A 20,393-nucleotide genomic window follows, 5' to 3' on the forward strand; every position below is an offset into this window, starting at 1 on the left:
ATTGGTTGGGCTAGTGGTTCCCAAACTGTGGGGGGGGGGCACGGGGGTCTGGCTTTAGGAACTCAGGTCTGCTTTCAACTTACTCTTGAAAGTTGTAATAGTAGAATATACAAGGTGCAATTTCAAAATTGGGTAGTGCATAATCAGTTTTCCTCTTGTCATGTTTATTCATTAATACTCTAGACAGCTATTTATAACTTGTCAGAAGTGTCCATATCAACTAACCCATTTTTTATTCAGTTTTTTTTTTTTTAGCACATAGATATTGTTGTAATTTTTCTGTCACTCAAATATCACTTGAATACACATTAAACATGGCAAAATGTATAGAATGTATAGAATTGCAAGAACATTTGCTTTAAAACTGCAACATTTTCTTTGCACCCCATGACAAAATGTGGAGAATTGCAGGAAATAAGCTTTAAACCTTCAAAATTCTCTCCACCAACAAGAGGTGTGTGTGTGTGTGAACAGTTTGTGTCATGAACAGTGCTTGTGCCCATATAAATAGATGTGGGAGGGGGGCGCGGGACGTTCCCAAATGCTGGAATGGGTGCCCGAGCGAAGAAGTTTGGGAACCCCTGGGTTAGGCTACAATTAGGCTGTGGAAATGTTAGCTAAATGGAGGCGAGTGCTGCTCATGATCATCTGGTCCGGTTGGCTCATTTATTAGCAGTGATCAGAACTTTTTGCCAGCATGTTATGCAGGCTACCTTAACAAGTTAATTATTTCTTTCTCTTCAGTCGCTTAGCCCAGGCCTATAGCCTACTGCCAACTAAAAGCCTGTCTTAATCAATCAATATGATTTTGTTGAACTGAATCTCTGTCTGTAGCCTATATTTAGCTCATTCTCTGTCTGAGCAAATAAGTGGATGTGGTATAGCTCATTTATTTGCTTGATCATCTATCACTGATCAGAAATATTTAGCATGCGATAATGTAGCCTAAATCAACTGTAGGCCTATTATTTTTTGCTTGATCGAGCGGATAGGCCCACAGAGGTTGTTAAATATGTTCATGAGACTCAAATGCTTTTGGGAAAAATAGATTGCTATTATTTTTGAATCGGTATCATGATGAAGACACTCAATGTTTGAGCCTATGCCTGCTCCCTAACGAAGCAGAGTGAGGGTAGAAAGGAGATGAAACGAGGATCATAAAACCACAGGCTTGCTTGGGCTCTGTTTCAAAATACCCCTTTTTTTTATATGACAGCGGTTCCACATGTTGAAAAATATTATTTGTATTTTATTCTGTTTTATTTCATTATGTTCTTAGCCTGCTATAAAATATACACCATGTGTACAAAACATTAGGAACTCCTATCTTTCCATGACATAGACTGACCAGGTGAATACAAGTGAAAGCTATGATCCTTTATTGATGCCACCTGTTGAATCCACTTCAATCAGTGTAGATGAAGGGGAAGAGACAGGTTAAAGAAGGATTTTTATGCCTTAAGACAATTGAGAATTTGATTATGTATGTATGCTATTCAGAGGGTGAATGGGCAAGACAAAATATTTAAAGGCTATTCCATGCGAGAAATTGACAAGAAACTGAAGATCTCGTACAACGCTGTGTACTACTCCCTTCACAGAACAGCGCAAACTGGCTCTAACCAGAATAGAAAGAGGAGTGGGATGCCCTGGTGCACAACTGAGCAAGAGTACAAGTACATTAGAGTGTCTAGTTTGAGAAACAGACGCCTCACAAGTCCTCAACTGGTAGCTTCATTAAATAGTACCCGCAAAACACCAGTCTCAACGTCAACCGTGAAGAGGCGACTCCGGGATGCTGGCCTGCTAGGCAGAGTTGCAAAGAAAAAGCCATATCTCAGACTGGTCAATAAAAATAAAAGATTAAGATGGGCAAAAGAACACAGACACTGGACAGAGGAAGATTGAAAAAACGTGTTATGGACAGACGTATCTAAGTTTGAGGTGTTCGGATCACAAAGAAGAACATTCGTGAGACGCAGAAAAAATGAAAATGACGCCATCTGTCAAGCATGGTGGAGGCAATGTGATGGTCTGGTGGTGCTTTGGTGGTGGCAAAGTGGTAGATTTGTACAGGGTGAAAGGGATCTTGAAGAAGGAAGGCTATCACTCCATTTTGCAACGCCATGCCATACCCTGTGGACGGCACTTAACTGGAGCCAATTTCCTCCAACAGGACAATGACCCAAAGCACAGCTCCAAACTATGCAATAACTATTTAGGGAAGAAGCAGTCAGCTGGTATTYTGTCTATAATGGAGTGGCCAGCACAGTCACCGGATCTCAACCCTATTGAGCTGTTGTGGGAGCAGCTTGACCGTATGGTACGTAAGAAGTGCCCATCAAGCCAATCCAATTTGTGGGAGGTGTTTCAGGAGGTGCTTCAGGAAGCATGAGGTGAAATCTCTTCAGATTACCTCAACACATTGACAACTAGAATGCCAAAGGTCTGCAAGGCTGTAATTGCTGCAAATGAAGGATTCTTTGATGAAAGCAAAGCTTGAAGGACACAATTATTATTTCATTTAAAAATCATTATTTATAATTTTGTCAACGTCTTGACTATATTTCCTATTGATTCTGTAACTAATTTCATGTATGTTTTCATGGAAAACAAGGAAATTTCAAAGTGACCCCAAACTTTTGAATGGTAGTGTGTGTGTGTGTGTGTGTGTGTGTGTGTGTGTGTACAGTGTATATATATATATATATGTGTATAAATATTTTTTTAAATTGCATGTGTTGACTGTATCTTGTCTGTTTAATGAACAAAATAAGTATTGATTTTATGTGCATGCTGCAGCCATATAGGCTGCACAGACCAGTAAGATAACAAAATATGTTTTCCTCAACTTGTTTCTCTAACTTTATAGTAAGTCAAGCTAGCTTGCAGAGCGGCTAGGCAAGATTGAAGATGCCACCACAGATAGAACAGTGAGCCGTTCATCTTCTTTGGGGTTTAACGGCGGCTAGCATTCAAGATGTTGCATTACCGCCCCCAACAGCACTATAATATAAATCCATTATACTTTGTGATATAAAAAAAGAATACTAAAAAAACACAGTTCCAACTAACCCTACACTCATTAAAAACCCACAACCCCATTCCACTACTTTGACCCTTCCTGCTTCAGCACCATGCCACCGGCCTGGGAGGACGGGACACCACCACTCAACACATCCTGTAACTCTTCTGAAGTCAAATCTCGTATACCCAAATACTTCTCTGCAGCTGCCACCACATCTATTTTCTGTGATTTATGTTCCATTTCTACAGTTGATAACCATTGCAATGAACACTAAGAAGCCAACCTTACTGAAGCATAAATCACTCGTTGGCTTATCCCTCTGTGCTGGCACAGATCTACTACTCACGGGGATCCTCACCCTTGACCCATCCTCCTCTACTTTCTTTACTGCCTCAGCATATGACACCTTCTGCACTACTCAGACTCTAGCCACCATAACCTGCTTCTCTCATACCTGACACTTCCGATCCCCAGCAACAGTTGACACACACAATTTTATCCACCAAAACTACACAATCCTCTATCCCATGCCCTCCTGTACACTTCCCACATCTTAGAATCTCCCATCGATACACTGCAGCGACATGACAATAAACAGCGCAGTGGATTCGGCACAAAAGCTCTAACAAGAACTGATACAGTGCATTTGGAAAGTATTCAGACCCTTTCCCTTATTCTAAAATGGAGTAAATAAAACATTTTCATCATCAATCTACACAGAATACCCCACAATGACAAAGCCAAAACAGGTAAAAAAWTTTTTATTGAAATCTTATTTACATAAGTATTCAGACCCTTTGCGATGAGACTCGAAATTGAGCTCAGGTGCATCCTGTTTCCATTGATCATCCTTGAAATATTTTTACAACTTGATTGGAGTCCACCTGTGGTAAATTCAATTGATTAGACATGATTTGGAAAAGCACACACCTGTCTACATAAGGTACCACAGTTGACAGTGCATGTCAGAGCAAAAATTAAGCCATGAAGTCGAAGGAATTGTGCGTAGAGCTCCGAGACAAGATTGTGCTGAGGCACAGATCTGGGGAAGGGTACCAAAACATTTCTGCATTATTGAAGGTTCCAAATAACACAGTGGCCTCCATCATTCTTAAATGGAAGACTTTTTGAACCACCAAGTCTCTTCCTAGAGCTGGCCGCCCGGCCAAACTGAGCAATCGGGGGAGAAGGGCCTTGGTCAGGGAGGTGACCAAGAACCCGATGGTCACTCTGACAGAGCTCCACATGACGGCCCACTTGGAATTTGCCTAAAGGAATCTCAGACCATGAGAAACAAGATTCTCTGGTCTGATGAAACTAAGATTGAACTCTTTGACCTGAATGCCAAGCGTCATGTCCGGAGGAAACCTGGCACCATCCCACGGTGAAGCATGGTGGTGGCATGCTGTGGGAATGTTTTTCAGTGGCAGGGACTGGGAGACTAGTCAGAATCAAGGGAAATATGAACGAAGCAAAGTACAGAGAGATCCTTGATGAAAACCTGCTCCAGAGCGCTCAGGACCTCAGACAGGGTGAAGGTTCACCATCCAACAGGACAATGACTTAAGCACACAACCAAGACAACACAGGAGTGGCTTYGGGACAGGTCTCTGAATGTCTTGAGTGGCCCAACCAGAGTCTGGACTTGAACCCGATTGAACATCTCTGAAGAGACCTGAAAATAGCTGTGCAGCGACGCTCCCAATCCAACCTGACAGAGCTTGAGAGGATCTGCAGAGAAGAATGGGAGAAACTCCCCAAAACAGGTGTGCCAAGCTTGTAGCATCATACCCAAGAAGACTCAAGGCTGTAATCGCTGCTAAAGGTGCTTAAACAAAGTACTGAGTAAAGGGTCTGAAATACTTATGTAAATATTATATTTCAATTTTTTTTAAGGCTTTGTAATTATAGGGTATTGTGTGTATAGTGATCAGGGGAATGTATTTTTTTAAATAAATGTTATAATAAGGCTATGTAACATAACAAAATGTGGAAAAGGGGAAGGGGTTTGAATACTTTCCGAATGTACTGGATATCCTAACATGACTTTGTCGGGTAAAGACTGACTCAAAACTCAAAAGGACTGACAGTGAATCTCTCTATTTCACCACGCTCACCACCGGGTCTGCTTTGCACCAAACGGCAGGCATCACAAACACCAGGAAACTTCAACTTCTATTGCTCCACCTTCACACTTAACGCTACCCCAGAAATCACTAATTTCATCGGTGCCCTGTTCCCAAGAGCAAAGCAAAAAACTGATTTTGACCCAAGTTGCGTGACACGGAGCACCCGCTCCCTCTGGTCAGAAGAAACACAAACAAATATCATAAGTCCACTACAGGTTACCTTCACTGATTCAACTGCACCCAACTCCTTTCCCATCCACCCTGAAACCACAAATGGATCCACCAAAAGCCAAGGATCCACTTTCTCCAAAAATGTCACTTCTACTGGACCAGATTCTTCTTTATCATGTCCATTGATGCCAGGCTCGGGGTCCGAGCTCTTCACCACACCTTCCACCTCACTTAACTCACCCTCATTCACTTCCATTTTACCTCAAGAACTCACTGTTTGCACTTGACATCAATCTCCTCCAGGTCTCACTCTGTTTTCACTTGACACCAATCTCCTCCAGGTCTCACTCTGTTTTCACTTGAGACCAATCTTCTTCGACGCCCGTCTCCATTTGTATCGCCATCTTCCTCAGATTCATATCCAACCTCTGCTTTCCTCATTCTCTTCCACCTCTTCTTCCTCTTTTATCCTCCTCCATTCCTCCTGCTCACCTCGGGAAATGTGTATTTTCCTGGCGCCGACATTTTGAGAGCATGAGCAGTCGCATAACTGTCCCCCGACGAACAATGAGCTAGATATTTAATTGACGTATAAATGTCAAGCATCCGGTTGCCGTTTCCACTCACTACCAAATATGGCGATGAAAGGAAGCCCATTGGCCTGCTGTTGGAGAAGATGGAGCGAGATCAATTTCTGCTGACATTCTGCAAATTTTCTCATCACTGAAACATTTGATCTCCAAACAGTTTTCTATTTCCAAAACAAAAATGTGTAACAAACAGAGTGGACTGCGTTTTGTAGACTTTACCCGTTGCCAAAGTTTTACAAATTTGCGTTGTTTAGAAAGGGTGCAAGGGCGAATTGAGTTATTACATTTCAGAGTAGGTGTTCCCTAACGGTTAATAGGCAAATAAATGCTAGAATGCGCCAATAGGCTCGTGCTTGGCTCTGCCCACCTCATACGTCATTGCTCTTCCCACTGATTAATTTGCTCCCATTGGAATTGACAGGCTCTGGTCCATCTTGATTTATTTATAAAAAATCTTTGATACCACTGTAGCTAGCGACCTCCACCTAACAATTATCATCAAAAACAAATGTCATTACCATCACAATAAACTTAAACGGGAGGCAACTCTCATATAATATAATTGGCTTAATAGCCAAAGTTTATTATTTAACATTACTTTTAAAATAGTACTCACTTATAGGAATGGGTAATTGTTTACAAGTTGCTAGCTATCCCATAAAGCCATCACCGAAAACCACATATTCTCATCATTTTCTGTGGTTAGGTTCATCGGTGGACTCTGGCTGGACCAGAGATACTAACCCCTTTCCCCTTTTGTCTGTGGAGATACTTTTGATGAGATAGCAATCGTATTAACACCCATTGTGTACTTTGCCCATGCGTCGTCAATGGGCCGCGTGGTGCATTCTATGCGATTCTGGGACAAGGAGAGCTCTCCTTCAAGGAGTGAATGGGAGTCAATTGGGCGCTAGCTCAAAAACCGAACATTAGCATGAATTTCGTTAACAACAAGTACACGATTACAAATATTTTCTGAGATGTGAGATAATGAACTTGTTCTCTGTAATATCATATAGCTTTGGAATCATGACATGATGTATTTTCTAGGAAAATCTGCAGTTTTCTCGACTTGCTAACTGGTTGAACGCGGGACGTGTATAACTACAACCAATTAGTAAGTCGGACATTTCCGAGTTTCCTAGTTCCCACTCTCACGTGAATGCGGCATCATACACTGACTTGGGAATGGATTCAAATCAAATCAAGTTTGACTGGTTGCATACACATGTTTAGCAGATGTTATTGCGAGTGTAGCGAAAGGCTTGTGTTTCTAGCTCCAACAGTGCAGTAATATCTAACAATTCACAACAATCACTGCACACGATACTCACAAACCTAAAAGTAAAAGAATGGAATTAAGAAATATATAAACATTGGTGATGATTAAAGGTGCTGCATGGTCAATCTGACATCTGCATTGGCTGTTTAGCATTTACGGTGTTATGGCCACTTCAGAAGTCAGGGCATTCATACTTGAGTTGAGGTGCCAAGATGGCGGTTTGAACTGACGCTTTTTTACAGAGCTCCGTACCAAACTTCAGAAAGATTGTGAAAAAAAACAAGTTTACAGTCATTACTATTTTTATTTGTTCAAGATATAAGACCTTTCCTGTTACTGGAATAATAATTGGATAATTTATTTCGGCATGTCCATGCAAAGTCGTGACAAAGAAAGAAAGAAGTTAGCCGCTCTATTGCTAATCAACAAGAGAGAAACGTGCTTATAGACAACTGCCATAACTACGCTTGCTCTATGGATAATATCATGCTTTCGAATGCTGTTGAGGATGACGAATTCCTCTCTTTACCGTTTACTCCCTGCAAACCTCCACCCTCCAAAAAACCCAACATGAACTCTGACATCGTGGCTACCCTCTCCCTACTCATCAACTCCAGGTCTGACGCCATTGGGAAAAGGGTTGGCGCGAACACCATGGTTATCGAAGGCTTGAAAAAGACTGTGGAGTTTGCATGTGGTGAAATCGAGGATGTGAAAACGAGAGTGGCAAAAGTTGAAAAAGGTGTGGAAAAGGTGGATAAGAATAACAATGTCTACCATAGACGTCTCACTGATCTGGAACAATACACAAGAAGATGGAACCTGAGACTCTACGGCTTGCCAGAGGTGGAGAATGAAGATGTGCGAGGAGAGGCCATCCGCATCTGCCAAGAAGTTATGCCTGCAGAGAAGAACAAAGTTGGTGATACCATCGACGTTGTGCATCGCCTCGGCAAGAAGCAACAGCAAAACGATTCAAGACCAACGGGTATCATCATCCTCTTCACTGCCAGATTCTACAGGGATGCTGTCTGGAAAGCTGCTAGGAAGAACGCCTTCCTTCAGAGCCATGGTATGCGTTTCGCCGAGCATCTCAGCCCGGAGGACATAGAAAGAAGGAACAAGTTGTGGCCAACGATCAAGATAGCACGAAATGAGGGAAAGGCTGCTTACTTCGTTAGAGGACGAGGCTTCATCAACAGTTCAGAAATCCATATTCCTCCCTAAAATCTCACCAGAAGGAACAGGTTGATGGTTTCAGCCATGGTATTCTCATTTTCCTTATGTTGTTTACCTAACAAGCATCAGGTGACTATTTTTCAGGAATACTCAGGTACTTCAATTTATTAGTTTGTTCTTGTATGACCAGAAGATCTATTTTGTTTACAAACTTACGAAGAAGATTGAAAGCTGTATTTATTTTTTATGTATACAGTAACTAAGATACTGTTTTAAAGGGCATACAGGTCTGCTCTGACTTTACACGGTTATTGTTCCATTTAGTTATTAATACTTATTTCCCCAAAAAAGATCTTAGGAACGTGTATATGTAAAAAAATAAATAATAATAATAATAAATTATTTTATGATCCGTTTTCATATGCAATTAAAATAGTAGGTACCCTTTTATTTCATTTATTATTTTGTATTTTATTTCTCAGAATAGTTCCTGATTACACTAAAGAGGGTTTTTAGTCTCTCTTACTACAAGAACCCTTGGTTTGGTCTTGAACATAATTTTCAGTTGAGTTGAATTTCAAAGCCGGGTAACGTCTAGCTCAAAGTTTATGGAATAAGCTATTTTCACTTTAAATTGACTTAAATGGTGCAGATCTCAGTTTCTTATCATTTACGTTCACTGCTCCTACGTCTGACTGATCCTACTACAGTTTATACTTTTATATAATGTTTGTTGTTTTGTCTTTGTCTTTAGTTTCTCTTAATGCTAGGGGGTTACGAAACAATGTGAAGCGCAAGGCCTTATTTTTATTTGCTAAACAATTTCGAACAGATTTTTGCTTTCTTCAAGAGTCTCACTCAATTTCGGCTGATGCCAACTTCTGGAGGTCACAGTGGGGCAACGATATTTGGCTTTCCCATGGATCTGAACGGTCCGCTGGTGTCACTACAATGAAAAATACCTTTGGTGGTAATATTCTACACTCGGAATGTGATCCCTTTGGTCACTTTATTTGTCTTGTGATCAGTTACAATGACATTACGCTCATTACTGTAAACTTCTACGGGTACAACACCAAACATGAGAATGATGAATTGCTTGAATCTATAGAGAAACAGATACTTCATTGGTTATCTAAATTTCCCAATTCGTTATTATTGATAGGAGGGGACTTTAACATTACTATAGATAATTCAACTGATAGATGGCCCCCAGGTAGACCAACCAATCAGGATTTGGGTTTAATACTTTTTATGGAAAAGTTTGATCTTACTGATATATGGAGAGAGAGGTTTCCGGCCGACAGATCATTCACTTGGAGTAACAAAACAGGTTCCAGACAATCCAGAATAGATCTTTGGCTTATATCCAAATGTATTGATAGTGAGTGTGTTACTACAAATATCTGTACTACTCCCCTCACAGACCATAGGGCCATTTACATTGATATAAAAATATTTACCCCTGATACTAACCTTGGCAGAGCATCCTACTGGAAGCTAAATAGCTCATTATTAAATAATGATATAGTTAAATTTGAGGTTAAAGATCTGCTCTCACACTTTTGGGAAAGGGCTTGTGAAGAAAAATCTTATTGCAAGAACTGGGAGCTCTTTAAATTTGAGGTGTCCAAATACCTCAGCAAATATGGTAGTAATCTTGCTAAGACCAGAAGAGCTGAGGGGGAAAAGGTGATCATTAAGATAACTTCCCTTTCTCAGAGGTCCCCAGCCGGCCTCTCGGGGGAGGAGAAGTTGGAACTAATTGAGTTACAAAATAAACTGGATAATATATATAGATTAAAAGCAAAAGGAGCCTTTATTAGATCTAGGAAAAAATGGATTGAGGGGGAACAGAATTCATCCTATTTCTTTAGACTTGAGAAATTTCACTCTAAAAATAACACTATCCATAAATGAAACATTGATGGTGTTATTACAGATTACCAAAAATTAATCGCTAAATACTGTAGCAATTTTTACAGAAAATTGTATAGCTCTACGTACTGTCAGGAATCCACAGATATGTTTTTTAACTCACTGAATAATGTTCACTCTATCAGTGATATAGAATCTAAACAGTGTGATGAACCCATCAAAGTTGAAGAGATTATAGAGTCTATCAAACATCTAAAGAACAATAAATCACCAGGTGTTGATGGAATTACATCAGAATTTTACAAATTATTTTCCGAGCAAATAGCTCCCTTCCTATTTGAAGTATTTTTAGAGAGTATTAAAAACAATGTTCTCCCTCCTACAATGAGTCAGGAGTTAATAACACTGATACCTAAGCCTAAAAAATAAGTGCTGCTCATCGATAACTGGCATCCAATTTGTCTTCTTAATAATGACTATAAGATTACTACTTGCAAAAATAATTAAAGAAGTCCTGGATGCAATCATTGATGAAACACAGTCTGGCTTCATGAGGAACAGACATATTTCTAACAATGTCAGACTAGTATTAGACATACTTGAYTACTCAGACCTAATAACTGAGGATAGCTTCATATTATTTTTAGATTTTTATAAGGCATTTGACACAGTAGAGCATCAGTTTCTCTTCCACTCCCTTGAGAGACTTGGCTTTGGGGATTTTTTCTGTAAGGCTATTAAGACTCTCTATGCAAATGGTAACAGCTCTATCAAATTGAAATATGGCACCTCACCTAGATTTGAGTTAAAGAGAGGAATTAGGCAAGGTTGTCCTATCTCCCCATACCTGTTTTTATTAATCACCCAACTTCTTGCAAATTCTTTAAATAATAGTCCTGTACAAGGTATTTCCATAGCTGGTAAAGAAATTATTATAAGCCAGCTGGCTGATGATACTACACTTTTTCTGAAAGACGCTAACCAAATTCCCATATCGATCAATGTGATACAATCCTTTTCCAAAGCGTCTGGTCTATACCTTAACATTAATAAATGTGAACTCATAGCTGTCAAAGATTGTGTGACATCTTCATATTATGGTATTCCAGTAAAAGAAGAAGTTATATATTTAGGCATAACCATTACAAAGGATCAGAAGTCTAGAGGCTTACTAAATTTTAACCCTCTTATTAAAAATACCCAGAAGAAGCTAAATCAATGGCTACAGAGGGACTTATCTTTAAAAGGTAGAGTCCTAATAACCAAGGCTGAAGGTATCTCTAGACTAACATATGGTGCTCTATCTTTATACCTTGACAGTAAAATAAGCAAGGAGATAGACCAGATGCTTTTCAACTTTCTTTGGAGAAACCGTACCCATTACATTAGGAAAACTGTTGTAATGAACACTTATGAGAATGGGGGACTGAATTTTCTGGACTTTACTACTTTAAATAATACTTTTAAGATCAATTGGATAAAACAATTCCTAAGAAGACCCACTTCTATCTGGAATGTTATTCCTCATCATGTCTTCTCTACTTTTGGTGGCCTTAACTTCATGTTGTTTTGCAATTATAATATTGACAAAATTYCAGTGAAACTTTCTGCTTTTCATCGGCAGGTTTTCTTGTCATGGTCCTTMATTTATAAACACAATTTTTCTCCACACAKRTATTATATATGGAATAATCRGGATATATTGTATAAAAATACTTCTTTGTTTTYAGAATATTGGTTCCGAAATAATATCCTATTGGTGAGCCAACTGGTAAATGCAGARGGTCTTTTACTCAGTTATAAGGAATTCTTATCACTTTACAAGGTCCCTGTAACACCTAAAGATTTTGCAATTGTTTTAGACGCCATTCCCTCAGGTGTGTCTCTGTTATTCAGGAACGTGTCAAGACCTGACCCTCAGAGCCTACCTTCTATTGACCCTGTTGACTCATCAGTAGGAAATATTTGTTTCTCTTTTGGTCCATTCAACAACAGAGCGATACGAACCTTGTTTCAGCAGGATGTTGTATGTTGTACCTTATGTCATGCCTTATTTGAATGGATTTATTGATAATATCTGTTGGAAAAAAGTTTGGATGTTGCCACACACATACCTACTTGTTAACAAAATTAAGTAAGTTTCCTTTAAAAAATGTCATAAATATTATCCTGCCAACCACTATATGAAGAAGTTTAAGGAGAACATCAACTCAAATTGCTCCTTTTGTAATGACCACCCAGAAACCGTGTTGCATCTTTTTTGGCATTGTATTCATGTAAGAAAACTGTGGCAAGACATCAGTAGATTTATAATTGAACACATTTATGAAGATTTTACACTATTGTGGAGAGATGTACTGCTTGGATTCTTTACATACGATAGAAATAAGCTGAAACATTTTTATGTAATTAACTTCATTATTCTTTTGGCCAAATTTCATATACACAAATGTAAATTTACAAACAAAAAAACACATTTTCTTACCCTACAAAAAGAAATTGAACTGTATTTTAAGACAGTTAAATACTCTACTAACAAAAAAGCTGTTAGAATTGTAAGTGTATGTATGTCCCTTAAGGTCCTTGTGTAATTGTAATGTGATATTGTACCCCCTAGCTCGATTGTCCATTATATATAATCTATATATACTTGTGTTCCCTTATGTACTTTCTGTATTGATTTGTTGTTAATAAAATAAAAAATAAAAAAGATACTCATACTAACCGTAAAAAAAWWAAAWAAATAAAAGCATGCACACTTCCTGCGCTTCAGCTGTTGTGAAGGAAGCTTTCAGGGAAGTGAGTTTGTGTTTATATAGGACCTCCCGCCCCCACCTACTGTCAACCAATCATGTCAATAGCTATATGGAGCCCTCCGCATTTAATTTTTTTTTTTAAAGCATGCACACTTCCTGCGCTTCAGCTGTTGTGAAGAGCTGTTGTGAAGGAAGCTTTCAGGGAAGTGAGTTTGTGTTTATATATGACCTCCCGCCCCCACCTACGGTCAACCAATCATGTCAATAGCTATATGGAGCCCTCCGCATTGGTACAACATTTGGGTGGCACATGGTGATGCAGTATAGAGCTCAATTTGGCCCCACAGGCCCCTAGCTGTCAAGCACTGCTTTCCCGGTTATTTTAACGTTATGGCCAGGTTAAACACTACCCGCGCAGTGCCACGCGAGTGGGTTGGCTACACTAGCTAACTACTTCCCTCACCGTAATGTTAACAGAACTGCGGGAACGCAGTGCTCGGTAGGCGGGCGGCGAAGCCTTAGCTAGCTAGCAGCCTCCTTCGATAGTTTTTTTCGTCGGTTGGCATCCAACGTTGCACCGACACTTAACGTTAGTGTGTTGAAATGTGGGCCAAAGACTGCGCTACAGCAGCTCAATGGCAGTGGGCGCGACATGTAGTAAGTGACGTGTAGTGGGCGCAGAATGTACTTGATGTGGTATGTAGTAACCACATTCTGTATATGGACATTAAAGGCGCTGCATGTTCAATCTGACATCTGCATTGACCGTATAGCATTTTATGGTGATATGGCAGAAGTCAGGCCATTCATACTTCTTGCGCTTTGCGGAGCAGCGCAGAGCTGTTGTGAAGGAAGTTGTCAAGGAAGTGAGTTTGTGTTTATACCCGACCTCACGCCCTCACCTACCGCCAACCAATCATGTCAATGCGTAACTATAAGGAGCCCTCCTCATTGATCCAAAATTCGAGAGGTACAGAGCTCAATTTGGCCTCTTCATGCCTCCGGAGGCTCCGCAATTGTGTCACACCATCCATATGGCGCCTCTGACCACATTATCAGATGAAGCATCAATTGGCTTTTATTAACTGAAGATGGGGCAAAGGTTGGAAAAATGCATAGTATGCTGCGTCTGTATCGCAACGGAGCCTTCAACTGCAATGGTTCGTTCGGATTCCACTCTGTTGCGTTGTGGACGTCCCCATTGAAATGTAAGACATCCAGCGCAACGTAACGGAGTGCCTATGGTTAAGAGACAATTTATGCTTCATATGAAAATGTGTTCGGAGGCGCCATATGGATGGTGTGACGCAATTGCGGAGCATCCGGAGACACGCAGAGGCCAAATTGAGCTCCGTACTGCATGAGCTACGCACATCTCAAATTTTGTGACTATGAAGGACTTAAATAGGAAGTGTAATATTGCAGTTTAAACCGAATAAGATGGGATTTTATGCACTTGGTAATGGACCTAGTTGTTTCCCAGTGGGCCCAAGCAGGGTCATGATTGTTCGACTTTCAAACCATTCAAGAACTTGCTTACTTCATGCGACTTCCGGGCACGCCTCAAGGGGTCGCCATCCTACTTCTGATTCCAATGCAAGTTGCAGGGCCAGTAGGCATACTGTCTGATATGCCAATTCAGTGTTGATTTTAGCATGTAAATCTTGGTAGGCCATACCCAATTGTTTTTAGATGCATGCCAGCAAAGCCACTAAACCAGTGGCGACCCATCATTCAGGGCAGGTGTATCACCAGCATTTTGGAGGTGCCTTACTCAAAAAATCAAAAAGGAGATCATGTTTGTATCCAGATTTTTTAACTCAATATATATATATATATTTTTACAGTTTGCAGACTGATGTGTGACACCTATTAATGCCAATATAACATGCAAAACAAGCAACTACAAAAAATATATAAAATATACAGTGCCTTCGGAAGGTATTCAGACCCCTTGACTTTTTTTTGTTATGTTACAGCCTTATTCTAAAATGGATTAAATAAAAATAAATACTCCGAAATCAACACACACTACCCCATAATGGCAAAGCGAAAACACGTTTTTAGATATTTCTGCAAATGTATAAAAATGTTTAAAAAAACATACCTTGTTTACATAAGTATTCAGACTCGAAATTGAGCTCAGGTGCATCCAGTTTCCACTTATCATCTTTGAGATGTTTCTACAACTTGATTGGAGTCCACCTGTGGTAAATTCAATTGATTGGACATGATTTGGAAAAGCACACACCTGTCTATATAAGGTCCCACAGTTGACAGTGCATGTCAGAGCAAAAACCAAGCCATGAAGTCGAAGGAATTGTCCGTAGAGCTCCGAAACAGCATTGTGTCGAGACACAGATCTGGGGAAGGGTACCAAAACATTTCTGCAGCATTGAAGGTTCCCAAGAACACAGTGGCCTCCATCATTCTTAAATGGAAGAAGTTTGGAACCACCAAGACTCTTCCTAGAGCTGGCCGCCCGGCCAAACTGAGCAATCTGGAGAGAAGGGCCTTGGTCAGGGAGGTGACCAAGAACCCGATGGTCACTCTGACAGAGCTCCAGAGTTCCTCTGTGGAGATGGGAGAACCTTCCAGAAGGACAACCATCTCTGCAGCACTTCACCAATCAGGCCTTTATGGTAGTGTCCAGATGGAAGCCACTCCTCAGTAAAAGGCACATGACAGTCCGCTTGGAGTTTGCCAAAAGGCACCTCAAGACTCTCAGACCATGAGATACAAGATTMTCTGGTCTGATGAAACTAAGATTGATCTCTTTGGCCTGAATGCCAAGCATCACATCTGGAGGAAACCTGGCACCATTCCTAAGGTGAAGCATGGTGGTGGCAGCATCATGCTGTGGGGGTGTTTTTCAGCGGCAGGGACTGGGAGACTAGTCTGGCTCGAGGCAAAGATGAACGGAGCAAAGTACAGAGAGATCCTTGATGAAAACCTTCTCCAGAGCGCTCAGGAGCTCAGACTGGGGCGAAGGGTCACCTTCCAACAGGACAACAACACTAAGCATACAGCCAAGACAACACAGGATTGGCTTCGGGACAGGTCTCTAAATATCCTTGAGTGGCCCTGCCAGTAATTGCTACTCTGCCCCCCCTGCCCTGAATGACGGGTCGCCACTGTGCCAATTGACTATAGAAACGTTTATATAGTGTTTACCACACAAACACACACACACACAGACAACTTTTATTTGATTACATTTTCTACAGTGCATAATACCAATTGTGCGACTGAGGTTTTTCTTCTCTCTCTCTCTTTCTCTCTCAATCTACATGTTTTCTCTTTCTCTCTCTCTTTCCCTCCCTCATTCCCCCTCTCCTTCCCAGAGCTGGGTGGTCCTAACCAGCTAAATGTGTCCATGGGGCTCCAGGCCCTACAGCAGTCTCTCCAGCCCCTGTCGGAATGCTACCCATCCATGGGTCGACCTCCAGTCAGCCACGCCCTCACCATGCTGCATCTCTCCCTCACAGGTCAGTCAGTCTCAGCCTCTAGAATATATCTCCTGGACATTCTTACCTCACTATCATGGGTTGTGTAGGTCACACTGTAGCAAAATGCAACAGAAAAAGAAAACCTATGTTGTTATTGGACACAGTTATTAAAGGTACAATTAGTATACCCATTTCAATATGTTTACTGCCTACTGCAACACTGGTGAGGACTGTAATCTCAAGAGGTTGATGTTCAATTGCAGAGATGTGCATTTTTTATTTAACCTTTATTTATCTAGGCAAGTCAGTTATGAACAAAATATTATTTACAATGATGGCCTACCTGGGAGCAGTGGGTTAACTGCCTTGTTCAGAACACCAGATTTTTACCTTGTCAGCTCGGGGATTCGATCCAGCAACCTTTTGGTTACTGGCCCAACACTCTAACCACTAGGCAACCTGCCGCCTCAAATGTAGTATCAATATCATTCAGCTTTCAACACCCATGAGAGAGATCATTTTAGAGATCAAAGTTTGATCTCTGAACATCTGCACAACACAAACAGTATAACACAGAGATCACAACACAAACAGTATAACACAGTGGTCACAACACAAACAGTATAACACAGAGGTCACAACACAAACAGTATAACACAGAGGTCACAACACAAACAGTATAACACAGAGGTCACAACACAACAGTATAACACAGAGGCAAGCTCACTTTCTCTCTTTTTCCTCCTCCACCCTCTCACACATATCTAGCTACGTTCGGTATGACAACCTAGGTGTGACCTAGATTGACAGAGTCACACTTCCTCTTCTCATGATGGTGAAACCGTATTGGCCAACCTCGCTCTGCACTAGAGGAAGAGAACTCTGAGAGAACAAGAAGAGAAGGGTCAGACCCAGGCACTTTACCAGACAGCAGCATTGTGCTAGTCAAATGTTAGTGTGATTGAGTGCAACTAGAGGAAATCGAGCCCATTTCCTGCTCTGTAGCTGCTGTTTGTCATGTGTATGAGTACGCATTGCTAACGTTGATGGAATTGATAGATTGATTGATAGAAGGTTGATGGAACGTTGCTGGTGGAGCGGGGAAGATTGATGGGGTTTCTGCGGTAGATGCTGGTTTGGGGCTAGGTGTACTTGTGATATTTAGTCTCAAATAGAGATGGAGAGGGAAGAAGAACCCGAAGTTAATGAGAAGGAGCACTCCAAAACCCCAGGTGAGTAACAACAAGAGAAAACTGAAGATTGTTATCATTTGGGCCAGTTTTCAGTGCTCAGATTAAGCCTACTCCTGGACCAAAGCATGCTCAATGGAGAATAGTCTCCATCTGGGTCTGGGAAACCATCCATTTGGGTAGAAAAGGAGGTGAGAAAATGTTTCAGGGAACATGTTTGGACATGTTTTGCCATTCCTTACAAGGAAAAAGGCTATTTTAGGCTTAGGGGTTAGGTTTAGGCTTAGGGGTTAGGGGTTAGGATTAAGGGTTAAGGGTTAGGGAAAATAGGATTTTGAATGGGAATCAATTGTTTGGTCCCTACAAGGACAATACAACAAACGTGTGTGTGTGTGTGTGTGTGTGTGTGTGTGTGTGTGTGTGTGTGTGTGTGTGTGTGTGTGTGTGTGTGTGTGTGTGTGTGTGTGTGTGTGTGTGTGTGTGTGTGTGTGTGTGTGTGTGTGTGTGTGTGTGTGTGTGTGAGCATGCGTGTGTGTGAGCATGCTACATCCTCCCAGTCAGTGCAGGATCAGTGAACCTCCTGAACTCATCCTCCATTTTGCGTGTTGGTGTGTGCCATTCGTGAAACATATATWTTTTTTAATTAAGCTCTTGAAACCATCAAGTCAGGGATGTCAGTCTCCATCATTTAAGAGAAAATGGTTTGACGGAAAACAAATACTATTTGAACCCACTCTCGATCTCCCTCTAGAACTCTGCCATGCACAGTAGGCTATAGGGCCCTGCTTTCTGTTAGACTAAGGGCTCGATTCAATCCATATTGCCGAAGTTCAGCACCATAGCTCGCTTAATATTTCAAGGTAATTTCTGATTGAGCCGCCATGTGCAGCGTTTACCGTGAATGCAGTTTCCGTGTAGGAGGGAACATTGCTTTTAAATGTAATTTGCGCTATAGAGTTGAACTTGGTTGTGTACAGTTCTACTATGTCTTACCGGTCTTCTACTGCCGTATGAACAGAACTCTGCTAAGGTGAATAAACAAGACCTTTGTGTCTTCTGAGCAAAACATGACACACATCACAAGCAGGATGTGGTTGACCTAAATGGAGACAGAGCGAGAGAGAGAGAGGGAGGTGAGATGAAAAAATATCTACACTGGGAGTTGAGTGTTTTTGCATATTGACTGCCGTTAAAGTGAAACACAGTCAGTTTCAATTGTAACAGGTCCCTTATGTTGTAAGCCTCATATGCAGTCTCAGCACATGATGCTAGCCCGCAAACGTCTGTTGAGTGAGACTACAGCATTAGGTTGTAGTCAGGGTTGGGTAGGTTACTTTCTACATGTAATCTGTTACAGTTACAAGTTACCTGTCCAAAATTTTAACCAGTAATGTAACTTTTGGATTACGCAAACTCAGTAACGTAATCTGATTACATTCTGTTACTTTTAGATTACTTTCCCTTTAAGAGGCATTAGAAGAAGACAAAAATGTATTTTACCAATTGAACGACATCTTTTGCAGGATAAATCAATGTTAAAGTTTACATAGCTGTATATGGATGTTACATTTTACTTTATGGGTTGGTTATGTAGGCTTTTTCTTTCTACTACATATAATAATATGATTAAATTATATCTTTACATTAAAAACCAAAGTCTATCAGAGTTCCAGTCATTCCGATAAATGTTATACACCTTGATCGTCAAGAATAGGACTTGCAAATATGGAAGTATAGATTAGCCAAATTGATTTACCTGAGCATGACCCCAAAACTAAGTACTTATTAGCCAGCCCTACTCTGTTGTTTATGATTTTGTTGTCGCGGAGGACTGATTGGCCTCATTGATTTTAGTTGAAAAATGGAATGGCATACTTTACCAAGAGTGTTCAAAGCTGTCATCAAGGCAAAGGGTGGATACTTTGAAGAATCTAAAATATATTTGGATTTGTTTAACACTTTTTTGGTTACTACATGATTCCTTATGTGTTATTTCATAGTTTTGATGTCTTCACTATTATTTTACAATGTAGAAAATAGTAAAAATAACGAAAAACCCTTGGAATGGGTAGGTTTCCAAACTTTTGACTGGTACTGTATATATCATTTATAAGTCCAAAAATAGATGTAGCAACTACAGATTACCACTTTAAATCTATCAAAAGTGTGCAAATTTGAGCAAGTGTGCATTAGGACTATGGATTATTTTTTTATCAGCATGAATTAGATTGAGCAATACAAGCCCCACTTTTATTCCATAGGCTTGGATCCGCGCTATGCAGCTGTTGCAAGAGCGCATTTTTCACTGGCTGTCCACTGGTTTGAAAAACAATGATTGATAAGCAGCTTAAACTTCTTGAATTCAACCATTATCATGTTCAAATACACATTTAGATTTGTGAACAGCCATCCACAACGACCTGTAGCCTACAAAAGCCTATTCCTGCTCTTTTCCCGCGATCCATCAAACACATTTGGTGCGTCATCATAGCGGTCTCTACTTGTGGTCAGACTCGCTCAGGTGGAACAAATTTACATTTGCGCCTTTTTTCAATGCTGATTTTAGTGTCTTTAAGAAAACAGAAGTGTCAAATATTTTTTTCTCTCACTAACATCCTTTCTGAATTTAATAGTACTCCTCGAGTAATCATCTCATTTTTCAAAAGTATTGGTCATCTGATGACAATATTTTGCTGGTAATGTAACAGATTACAGGTATTACATGTAATCCGTTACTCCCC

The 20,393-nt window shown here is 40.5% G+C and overlaps 1 pseudogene; it reads left to right on the top strand.

Annotated features, from left to right (window-relative positions):
* LOC111981606 (GEM-interacting protein-like) overlaps positions 1-20,393 on the top strand; it is a 59,365-nt pseudogene that overhangs the window by 3,039 nt on the left and 35,933 nt on the right.

This window comes from Salvelinus sp. IW2-2015, linkage group LG20, assembly GCF_002910315.2.
Source record: "Salvelinus sp. IW2-2015 linkage group LG20, ASM291031v2, whole genome shotgun sequence".
Classification (NCBI taxonomy): domain Eukaryota; kingdom Metazoa; phylum Chordata; class Actinopteri; order Salmoniformes; family Salmonidae; genus Salvelinus; species Salvelinus sp. IW2-2015.